This window comes from Suncus etruscus, chromosome 14 (genome assembly GCF_024139225.1).
Source record: "Suncus etruscus isolate mSunEtr1 chromosome 14, mSunEtr1.pri.cur, whole genome shotgun sequence".
In the NCBI taxonomy this organism is placed as follows: domain Eukaryota; kingdom Metazoa; phylum Chordata; class Mammalia; order Eulipotyphla; family Soricidae; genus Suncus; species Suncus etruscus.
In genome coordinates, this window is record NC_064861.1 from 85,594,800 (window position 1) to 85,606,464 (window position 11,665).

Genomic DNA, 11,665 nt, shown 5'->3' on the forward strand with positions numbered 1-11,665 from the left:
ATTTCTTAGGTGATGAGACTCTGTATTTATCTGAAAGTAATAGGCTGATGCATCCAGATATTAGAAGACATAGTTTAGAAATGTTCATGTAGCTTTCAGGAATAGTATTTCTGTAAGTAATTCTATGAAACATTTATTTTTGTTTCGTTGTCTTGTTTTGGGACCACACCCAGCAGTGCTCAGGGAATACTCCTGGATCTTTTGTTTACTCAGAGTTGCTGAGTGGACGATATGGGATTCTGGGATCAAACCCAGGTTGGCCTCATGCAAGGCAAATGACCTACTCACTTTACTATTGCTCAGGCCATGACCCCTTCCATTCCAAATCTTGGACAGGCTTTGTTTGTCCCTCCTGAATATGAAATCCACTCTTTGGACTTTTCCCATAATCTTCACTTTACTCATTCTTTACTGCTCTAACATATTTGTCTTGATTGGTCTTTCTTCTGTCCCCATATCTTTCATTATCTATACCTATTTTTATGCACTCTCTCTTTGATATATTCTATTTTGTTCACTGCTTCTTCAAGCTACATCTATTCTCAGTCAATTGGTCTTTTTTTTTTTTGGCATTTTGTCACTCTCTCTCTCTCTCTCAATATATGACATATATGACCCATATGTAGTCATTATCTCATTCTATCTTCTCTGAATTGTCTCACTGTACAACTCCATTTGTCTCATTGGGCCTCCCACATGCACTGCCTCTCACTGTCCTTGATCACTACCTTTGTGCCATTCTTTTTTTTTTGGGGGGGGGTCCACACCCGGCGGTGCTCAGGGGTTCCTCCTGGCTGTCTGCTCAGAAATAGCTCCTGGCAGGCACGGGGGACCATGTGGGACACCGAGATTCGAACCAACCACCTTTGGTCCTGGGTCGGCTGCTTGCAAGGCAAACGCCGCTGTGCTATCTCTCCGGGCCCGATTTGCGCCATTCTTATAAAGATGAAACAATATTCACATCCACCCCCACTTGTTCCTAATTCCCAATCAAGATAAAATGAGGGAGAGAGCCAAAACACTAGATTGTCCCACGGGTCCTGGAAATTGAATGTTCTTTATGCCCTTAGTGAAACTTTGATGAAAATAAAATCTGGATAATAATTTAGTGTATACTTCCTTCCAAGAAATGAAATGATTGGACATCTCATGGGGTTTTATATATGTGGACAAACAATGGAAATAAAGATAATTCAGAACATGCAAATATTCTCCAGTCACCCAGTTATTAATATGCTAAGCCCAACTGTGGCCTTTGCCTTTCTTTTCCTTTCTGCAGAAAAACACATCCAATGACTTTTCTAGACCACATGTGCAGTATTTAGCTCAGGAACCTATCCTTCAAACAAGCTTTACCTCAACAAACCCACAATTAGCTTCCAAATCCTTAAAAAGTCACTTATAATATAATAAATATAAATATATTATATAAATAATATAAAATTATAATATAATATAATAATATAATATATTCATTAAGTATGTCTCTGAGCACTTGTTGGTGCCAAGCTGACTAAGAAACACCAAGAATTCATTAATTATTGAGATATTTGGACACCATAAATAAACTTGGTGAGAAATTTGGGTGAGAAATCTCCTAAAGAGAGGCCCATAACTTAGCGGCATGTTTCAGCACATTAGTTTCAGTCTGGGCTCAGAGGAGTGTCAAACAAATATGGTTTTGCTGAGGTGTATACAAGATCAACTACATTCCAAGTCTACATACCTTGAAGTGAGAATGAATCATCAGGACAGTGATAACAGTGAAAGATTCCGAGTTTGCAACCAAGACAAAATCTTACGAGGTCAGCTCCACGTGTTCCAGTGCCCGGGCCCCTGGGTGTCAGAAAAAATATTCAAAACTATTGAAAAAGATATGAAATGATCACTCTTCTTTAATGCCCCATTAGAATCTAGAAATGCTCAGAGTTTAAGGTTTCTGTATTCTCAAAGTAATGTGAGTCATGGAGAACAGTGTTCAAGATAGGAAGTACTTCAGTGCCCTTAGGGAAGACAGAATTCTTTGATATTTCCTCCCTCATCCAAAGTTGGACTGCTGAAGAAAAGCACCTTAGTGATAGAACCATAAGTGTTTCCACTGGGAATTCACAGAAGACATTGAGGACTCAGAGTGTCCTTACCTTTGGGATAATGTATCCTTATAATTTGTGTTCATGGTGACAGTATGAGGTACACCCATTTGGGGATGAGGTCCCCAAATCTCTGAATCTCCTGAATGACTACAACTAATTAGTGGAGAGAGAAACAAGGATCACCAACACAGAATGAATTGAATCAATATGTTAATTAATACATCACCAATTAATAATTAGGACAGAGAGAATTTAATGACTGAGTACATGTTTTCCATGTGGGAGAACTATCTTCATAATCTGACACCAAATAGTCCCATAATCAAAATCCTTGATCACATAGTTTGGAGTGGTATTTGAGTACCATCTTTTGAGACCCCAAATAAAATAAGTAATAGTCCATAATTTCTACAGATGTACACATGAATAAATGTTTCAGCCAATGAATCAATGGCAAGCTACTCATTCAATGAAACATTAATAGATGAATCCTATAATCCAAATAAATAAAATAAGGCATGGATGACAGATTCTAAGTGCATACTGGTAAATCAACAAATAAAAGACAGATACATGAGTAAATGGGTGGATAGTTGGGTGAGGGTGTGTAGTGATGAATAGAACATGGAGGGGGTAAGTTGGCATTTAAGCAATGGGAGAAAAATTGGACAAATGAATCAACAGAATCTTTGTTCATTCATCAACCCAATCCATACTGAATTGATCAGGAGCATATTTTGTTGTCCATAAAGGTGATAGAGATCCTTCTCTCAACTGTGACACGGGGGTATTTGAGAATGAGCAGGAAACCACAGCTTACCAGGGTGCTGGTGGACTCAGTTCTAGAGTCAGAATGTAGGGATGATGAGGCTTTTCTGATGGAATTCAGTATTGGAGTCAGAATTTTCCTTTATATGAAGAAAGAATTGAAGTCATGGGAACCTGAAGCTTTGATACACGTGTAAAATTTCCTAGATTTCTAATCTGTTTCCTGTTGTCTCACACCATCCCAGATCTAATTTCTGCAAATGTGGATCTCCTGATATCTCTATCTCTTTTTCTTACTCATTTATATTCTAACACATTGCATTTCCCCCAAATACTCCTCTCTAGTCTCTGTTCTTCCCTTCCTACCCCCCCTTTTGTTCCCTTCTCACATAATACTCCCTACCTCCCTCCAATCTCTAAGCCTCTTCCAAGCCTCACTTTGTTCATGAGTTGTTCATGACATCAATAGATGTCAGTCATGTCCTGGGAGCAGTGCAGTCCAAAGTCTCATGGTGCTTCTCCACACTGTGACTTATGAAGGCAATAATTTCATGCGATTTTTGATGACCTGTCTGTGTGAGCCAGGAAAGTATTTCAAGAAGCCAGAGAAGATATCATACAACTGTGTGTAAAAGAGTCTTTGGAACCTCTCGTGTCCCAGCTAGATAGTCACAGTAGGAATAAACACACTGGACCACAACTTCTCAACAGGATCTATCTATCTATTTCTCTATATGTGGGTCCTTCATGCACTGATTATGACTTTGAAACTTTCTTTTCAAATCACATATTCATGGATTTTATTGGTGGAACTAGCAGTGGAAGAACATTCATATCTTCCATTGATGGATTAGAGAGCTATGCAAAGGTTGGGTCCCTTTACATCACTTTCTATTTCATCTTTCTTATTCCTCTAAGTCTTATCACTAATAATTTTTCTTAGTATCCTGGCCTGGCCACATTGTCTATTTTGTTCAAACCTCTCTTGAATCTTCCAGCCTTTGTACATCTATCGCTGCATTTCTCTGCATCTTCCTGCCTCTCTGCATCTCTAGGAATGATCACATGAAATTCATGCTGAATATTCAGCCCCATTCACTTTTTGAGTTTGGATTTCTATTGCTTGTCTAATTTCTATTGCTTTAAATACAGTTAAGTCATTGCAAATAATTGTCAAAATGGCAAAAATATAAAAGTAAACTACAAACTTTCTTATTAACTCCTCATTTAGAGATAGCTATATCTGTTACACGGACTTCACAGATTTTTGTTTTTCAACAAGGGTCTCGATTGTTGAGAACATTGAAACTTTCTCTTGGGGTGTCACAAAAAACTCATGGGTGTCTCTTACAACTTCTCACTTGACTCTATTTTTTGAGATCATAAAAACTCACGTAGGACAGATCTACCTGACCTAAAATCCTGCTGAGGAAAGACTGCTACCTGCTGCTCTATAAATCTAGTTTGGCTTGTTTGGTTTTGGAGAGATTTGTAGTGAAGGGAAATTGTAGCAGTGCTCAAAGTTTACTCCTAATATTTATTTAGGAATCACTTTTCATGAGATTTAGAGGAAAATTTATGATGTTTGCGATTAAATTTTGCCCAGACAAATACTAGGCTACTTACATGCTGTACATTCTTCTGATTGGTTAAAGTCATTTAATTTTCAATACCTTTGACCCTCAACAACAGAATTGGAACAGTACAGACCCACTTTTAAAAATCTATTTTTCCTCTTTGTGGAAATTGACCCACTCAGAATGTCATTGATAACCTCTTCAAATAAAAAGACTTTATATAAAAAGAAAAATTCTACTGGTACTGGGGAGGTAGAGACTTATAATCATTAAATGACAATGAAACTATGTAATCCTTAGTGAGCACAAAGACAAGCTTGAATGTAACCATGGCCTCACCATGACAATTTAGGGGGTACTGACAGGAATATAAATGAGAAAAACAAAGATTTAAGAAATATAGCTCCTGAAATGGAGCCGTAGCAGAGTGAGTAAGGTTTTTCCCTTGCATGTTTGTATGCAAGTTTGACCCCATCACCCCAGATTGTCCACAATCCTGCCAGGAATTCTTAATGGGTACAGAGCAAAGAGTAAGCATTGTTTACACCAGGTGTGGAAACTCTAAAAATAGTTTTTTTGTTGTTGTTGTTCTCGTTGATCCTTTAATTTCTCTCAATGAGGGGCACAAGAAACTACTTGGGAGCATGAGAAATAGGAGAGTCTGAAACTGTGGTTTCTGATCCCTCTCTTCAATGGATTCTATAGGACACTTTATCTCTGTCTTTAACATTTATCTCCTCCTTTTTTCTACTCAATTCCTTCACTGCCTATTCTATCTGTGGATTCTCTGATGGATTCTTTTTTTTAAATAATAATTCTTAATCTAATCTAAATTATCTTAATCTAACTGAATCCCTGATTATTTATGCATCCCACAACAATTCTTTCCTTTCTCTGGCTCTTCAATCTATCTACCATCCCCTAACTTTGGTTTCTGACTCTCATAAATGGTGTCTGCTCTATTGCATCCTTTAGCTGAATAGCTACACATAGGCTCTCCACCTCATCACCATAAGCCTGCTTTACTCTTACCTGGCTGAGAAAGCACTCATGATGGCAAATTACTGAAATAATGATTCCAAGAATCAAAGGATCTCATGGTCTTGGTGTGAAAAAAACATTTCCCAAAGATAAAGGAACAGTTGGAGTGAACAAACAGGTGGAATCCTGGAGAGTTCCTGGGAGAGAGGATATAGGTTATTGGACACTTATCAATGGTGAGGGGTTGTCCATTGAACAATGGCAGAGCCCTCAACGCTTTGCCATTGTTTTCCTTACAGAGGAACCAGAAATATCATGACAGGGGACATGCATGAGCCACTATTATTATTGCCAGTCACTTAGTACAGTAACAATCACAAATCAAACCCTCTTATTTTGAGCACTGCTATGAGGAAAGGTCAGGTCTGCTGCTGTACACTTTTCCCAAACAGGCACACAGAGCTTTCTGCATCCTCTTTCCATGAAGGAGACTGAACATTTGCACAGATGCTCATCACAGGGATCTAATTACAGAACATACACAACCAGCAACTGCAGCTAGGCAGAGGAATTCATGCTCCTCTCTGGAGCCAAAGGTGGAAGATCCTATGGTGGGGTAAAGAGCTTACAGTACCTTTGTTCAATATGTAAGCACCTTGTGCATTTGTTTAAAATGTTGTTCTCCCCATTTGCCATAGTGACTTGACTTAGGCTTTAGAAGATTGCACATTGACCATTCATCCCTGAACCTTGAATACCATCTAAGGAAACAACCACGTTTTTCTACACCATCACCAGGAATCGAACTTCTACCAGGGAAGGCCCTACTGCTGTCCAGGCATTGACTTACTCCAAAGAGGATTCTTTTTTTTTTTTGAAACCATTCTTTTTATTGAAACCATTGTGATTTACAAAGTCTTTCATAGTTGGGTTTCAGACATACAATGAATTAGGGCCAATCCCACCACCAGGAGGAGTGTCCTCCTTTCTCCACCAACACTATTCTTTTTATTGTTTGTTTTTTTTGGGTCACACCTGGCAGTGCTCAGAGGTCACTCCTGGCTCCATGCTCACAAATCACTCCTGGCAGGCTCGGAGGACTACATGGGATGCTGGGACTTGAGCCACTGTTCTTCTGCATGGAAGGCAAATGCCCTACCTCCATGCTATCTCTCTGGCCCCTATTCTATTCTTTTAATATAAATTTTTATTTAAGCACCATGATTTTTTTAAATCTTTATTTAAACACCTTGATTACAAATATGATTGTAGTTGGGTTTCAGTCATGTAAAGAACACCCCCTTCACTAGTGCAACATTCCCATCACCAAGTCCCAAAGAGGATTCTTATAAACACCCTGACAACTTAGTAACCTGCTTTTAGAGCAGGGTTCTCTGCAGTGCCACCTAATGGTGATATGAAACCAGAATATCCTCCACCTCACCCTGATTTTGACATCGGATCTGCACAGAAATCAGGATATCTAACTATAGAAATCTGTCAGCTCATCATATGAAGCTCACCACAAAAAGTGGTGAGTGCCGTTAGAGAAAAACTGCACTGAACACTATCATAACAATGTTAATATGTGAAGGAAGTACAAATCCTGTCTTGAATACTGGCAGTTGGGGGGAGATGGGGCATTGGTGATGGGAATGTTGCATTGGTATAGGGGGTGTTCTTTTTATGACTGAAACCAAACTACAATCATGTTTGTAAACACAGTGTTTAAATAAAGAGATTTTAAAAAAAGGAACCTGACAGCAACAACCCTGATTGTGAAGAGCTTTTACTGGGACCACAGAGAATGACTTTGGAGTTAGACAAGCTAGAATATCTGGAGCCTGGAGTTGGTCTTATGCCAGAATACTTCATGGGTATTGTCTTCCTGTTTTTAGGCAAAAAGTTTTTTCTTTCTATTTCCCCAAATTTTGCTGTGCCTATGCAAACAACTGCCACACACATCTTTTTTATTGTATTTCTTATCTCTTATCTTTAAAAAAAGAGCTTACTAAACCTTCCGCTATTGAATTAATGGATTTATTGAAGATAAAATAATTTTCACAGATATATTTGCTACTGAAATTTTTCTTCTGTTTTATTCTCTTCCATTTTATTTTTTAGTTTTTTTCTATTTTTTTTAAAATAACTTTGCTTTCTGTCATCTTAAAACAAATGTATTATAATCAGTTATGTCAACTATGTGATGCATTTTTTAAAATAAAATATATTTCAAAAAATGTTGTTCTCCCATTCCTTAACTATCACCTGCCCCTTCTCTCTCTACTTCAGAATTTGTTTCTTTAGAGAACAGATTTGTCCCTGATGGCTGGTGTCTGAACAGCCCAGACACAGGTGGGAGGAGAAGTGTGCTGTGAACACATGAAAAACAGGTAGATGCAACCTCTGCTGCTTTTCCATGTCCCTTGCCTCAGTCCCCTGCAGAGCCTTCCTGCATCTGTCTGCCAACGTCTTTATTATTTTTCTCTCTCTCACTCCTTGTCCCTCCAATCTCACTCTTGACCTCATACAACTCTTAGTCTTTGTCCTTTCCTCTCTGTTTCTTTCTTATTCTCATTCCCTCTGCCCCTCTGTTCTCTGTGCCTGAGACTCAGCCACACCTTCCCCCACTCTGCACTCAAGTTCCTGAGAGAACTGTTACCTATGTTCCAGTAAATGCAACCTGAGTCAGCAGCCTGCAAGTCTACACCTTTCCTGCTATCTTGTTCTTTGTGCCCAAATTTAATGCATGTTAAATCACCCTTTTCCACTCTCTTGGTTGTAGTTTCTTTTCATGCAGATCAGGTACAAAATGAGCTTACTCAGGATCAGAATAGAATGAGGAAAGTACTTTCCTTTCATGTTGCTAAACCAGAATCTGTTCTGGACACCCCATAATATTTGTTAAGACCAGGAGTGATTCTTGAGCACAGAGCCAGGAATGTCTTGAGCTCTTTCTGGTATGCCAAAAATAAACAAAACCCAAAGGATTAGTATTCTGATATGAAAAACTGTTTTTATCACTTACTATTATGGAGCTGGAAAAGAAAATAACAATGAGATAACACTTCAATAGATCACATTTCTCTCTGTTGTCAGCACCTATTTCTCAGTGACATTGCAGATGCCTTTCTTTGGGACTCTGACCTTTTTCTCTCTAGCATTTATTTTCAAGCATCAACACGGGGTGGCAGCACAGTGAAATTCTACACCAACTATCACTCTCAAACACCTCTTCTCACCCACCTCTATGTCCCTCAGGCAATGCACCCTGTATTTCCATCAGAACAATGGCTTCTAGGGGCCTCTGTTCTGCCACCCTCTACCTATTTCATCTCCCTAGCACTTAACCAACAGTCACTACTGTTGACTGGATACAAGTCTCAGTTCCTCCCGTGAATCACCAAGAACTAAGAGTGGGCCTCATCGTCAAACCCAATCCTTCTGCATCTCACCTTCAGAAAGAATTTAAACATATCCATTTTTTTATCTGCAGGTACCCCAAATACGGCAGGGAATGGAGGCAGGAAGAAGGCATCCATATGTCTTTGGGTGGCCCCTTGTCATAAGCAGCAAGAGACATGTGAAGTCAGTCAGGATGAGGGAGAGGACCATGAGTTCCCTGGTCCTGGTCACCAATGGTCCTTCTCCACTGTGCATTAGAGAAGTGTGCATGATCCTGAGCCAGGCACTCTACTGATTATGTTACTTCATCCTATCCACCACATCTTATCATTAACCAGGAACATGTACTTAAATAACTAGTGTTTAATACATGTATTTGGAAACTTCTAATAGCCTGTAAAATTAGTTGAACTATTTTAATCAACTTTTTCAACAGTGAATGCTTCTGGAGTCTCAAACACAGGTGAAGTATTTCTAAGGACAATTAAAGTCCCCTTATAAATTCACAAAAAATGCAAACTAGTTCTCTTCTTCAAAAATTTATATTAAAAAGATATATTTTAGAGACACAACAGAAAAAATATAGACAGTATAAAGACAATAATAGACAAGGGATATGATTTAGAGATGGAAAAGAGTAGGGAAGGGGTGATTTATTCATGGAAAAAGTAGTAGAAGAGAGATAGACGCAGAGCCGGGATCAGGGCTCAGAGGTATAGGTAAACACACAGAGTCTAACAGAACACTCATCCTATTTACTTACTAGGCAGAGCTAACATCTTGCTTTCCTCACTAAACAGGAAAAAAATCTTGTTTTTTCTCCCTATACAAAGCAAACATGTTTTTAACTTAGACAGACCAAACATCTTGTTTCTCCCATTAACAGAATTCTTATCCTGTTTTCTTCCTAACCTAATTGGATCGTTTTTTTTTTCTCATTGTATGATTGGATGCATTTTTTCCTCCTTTTTCTGTTTTACTCCTAACCTGATTAGATGACACATTATGAATATCCCTTCCTCACTGTTGTTTTAGTATATTAATAAAAGAGTCCTAGAGTTGGTGTGGAGGTGGTTAGACCTTTCTGCTTTTATTTTCCTATTATTAAAAAGTTTTTATTTATTTTTTAATTAATAATTTCTTTATTTAAACACCATGATTACAAACATAGTTGTTGTTGGGTGTCAGTCATAACAAGAACACCCTCCTCACCGTGCAACCTTCCCAACACCAAAGCCCCATCTTCATCTTCCCTTCCCACCCCACCCCACCCCATTTGTATTCTAGCCAGGCTTTGTACTTCCCTCACTTACTGACATTGTTATGATAGTTCTCAGCATAGTTATTTCTCTAACTACACTCACCACTCTTTATGGTGATCTTCATATCTTGAGCTGGTCCTTCCAGCCCTCATCTCGGAATTATTTGAATGTCTTTAATTTTTCTTAAAACCCATACATGATTGAGACTATTCTGTGTCTCTCTCTCCCTCTGACTAATTTTATTCAGCATAATAAATTTCATGTACATCCATGTATAAGAAAATCTCATGACTTTATCTCTCCTGGCAGTTGCATAATATTCCATTGTGTATATATACCACAGTTTCTTTTGCCATTCATCTGTTGAAGGGCATCTTGGTTGTTTCCAAAGTCTGACTATTGTAAATAACGCTGTGATGAATATAGGTGTGAGGAAAGGATTTTTTGTATTGCATTTTTGTGTTCCTAGGGTATATCCCTAGGAGTGTTATAGCTGGGTCAAATGGGAGCTTAATTTTTCTGAGGAATCTCCATTTTTTCCCATAAGGGCTGGACTAGATGGCATTCCCACCAGCAGTGAATGAGAGTTCCTTTTGGTGAGGCCTTTTTGGGCTTGGCCAGGCTCCTGCAGCCCCTATGGCCTGGCAGGTCTGGAGGTTGCAGAATGAGGGTGGAGAGATTCATAAAGCAGTCAAATAAAGTTCCAGGAGTCAGCCAGCTTTATTTCACATTTTATCTGCAATGTATACCTCCTCACATGACCTCTATACTGAGCCTTTTCTTAGTAGCTACCATATTTTCCAGCGTATAAGATGACCCCCTAATTTTACAGTTAAAACATAGGTTTAGGCCTATATTCACTGTATAAGAACGTTCCTGTGCTGCAACTGTGTGTACCACAGTGAGCCAATCACAACAAGCAAAGGTTCAGAGGTTATACTGTAATAGATGTCCTCTCTGACTCTGGCCAATCTGAGCAGGCTTTTTACAGTGTAGATTTGGGTCCAAAACATTGTCTAATTTGCATGCATAAAAAGCCTGCTTGGATTGGCTGAGTTAGAGAGGCGGTCTGAGCAGCCTTGCAGTGATTGGTGCAGGATCGAGTTGGAAAATTCGTTTTGTGGAAATATTCAGACAATTTTCGTTTAGCGGCACATTGAAACATTTTTTGGGATATGCTCAGCATATAAGACGATCCCCGATTTTCGATTGACTTTTTTTTGTTGTTTCAAAAGTCCTCTTATACGCCGGAAAATACGGTACTTCTCTACTCCTTCTGGCTCTTTGGGCCTCTGTTTCCCTTTCAACTTAATAATAAATTTTATTTATTTTATTTTATTTGTAATCCATTGACATTGAGAAGTATTTTTTACTTCTGGATTACATGTACCAATTGCAGATTTTATGATGATGTATAACACAAACCCTAAGAGTCCAAGAAAAGCTCCAAGAAACAATAGAGCAAGCAACATGATCAAAATGACCAACTTAACCTAAACTACTCTATAGAGTCAATGCAATCCCTATCCAAATTCAGACATCATTCTTTAAGGAATTAGAACAATCAATTATAAAGTTC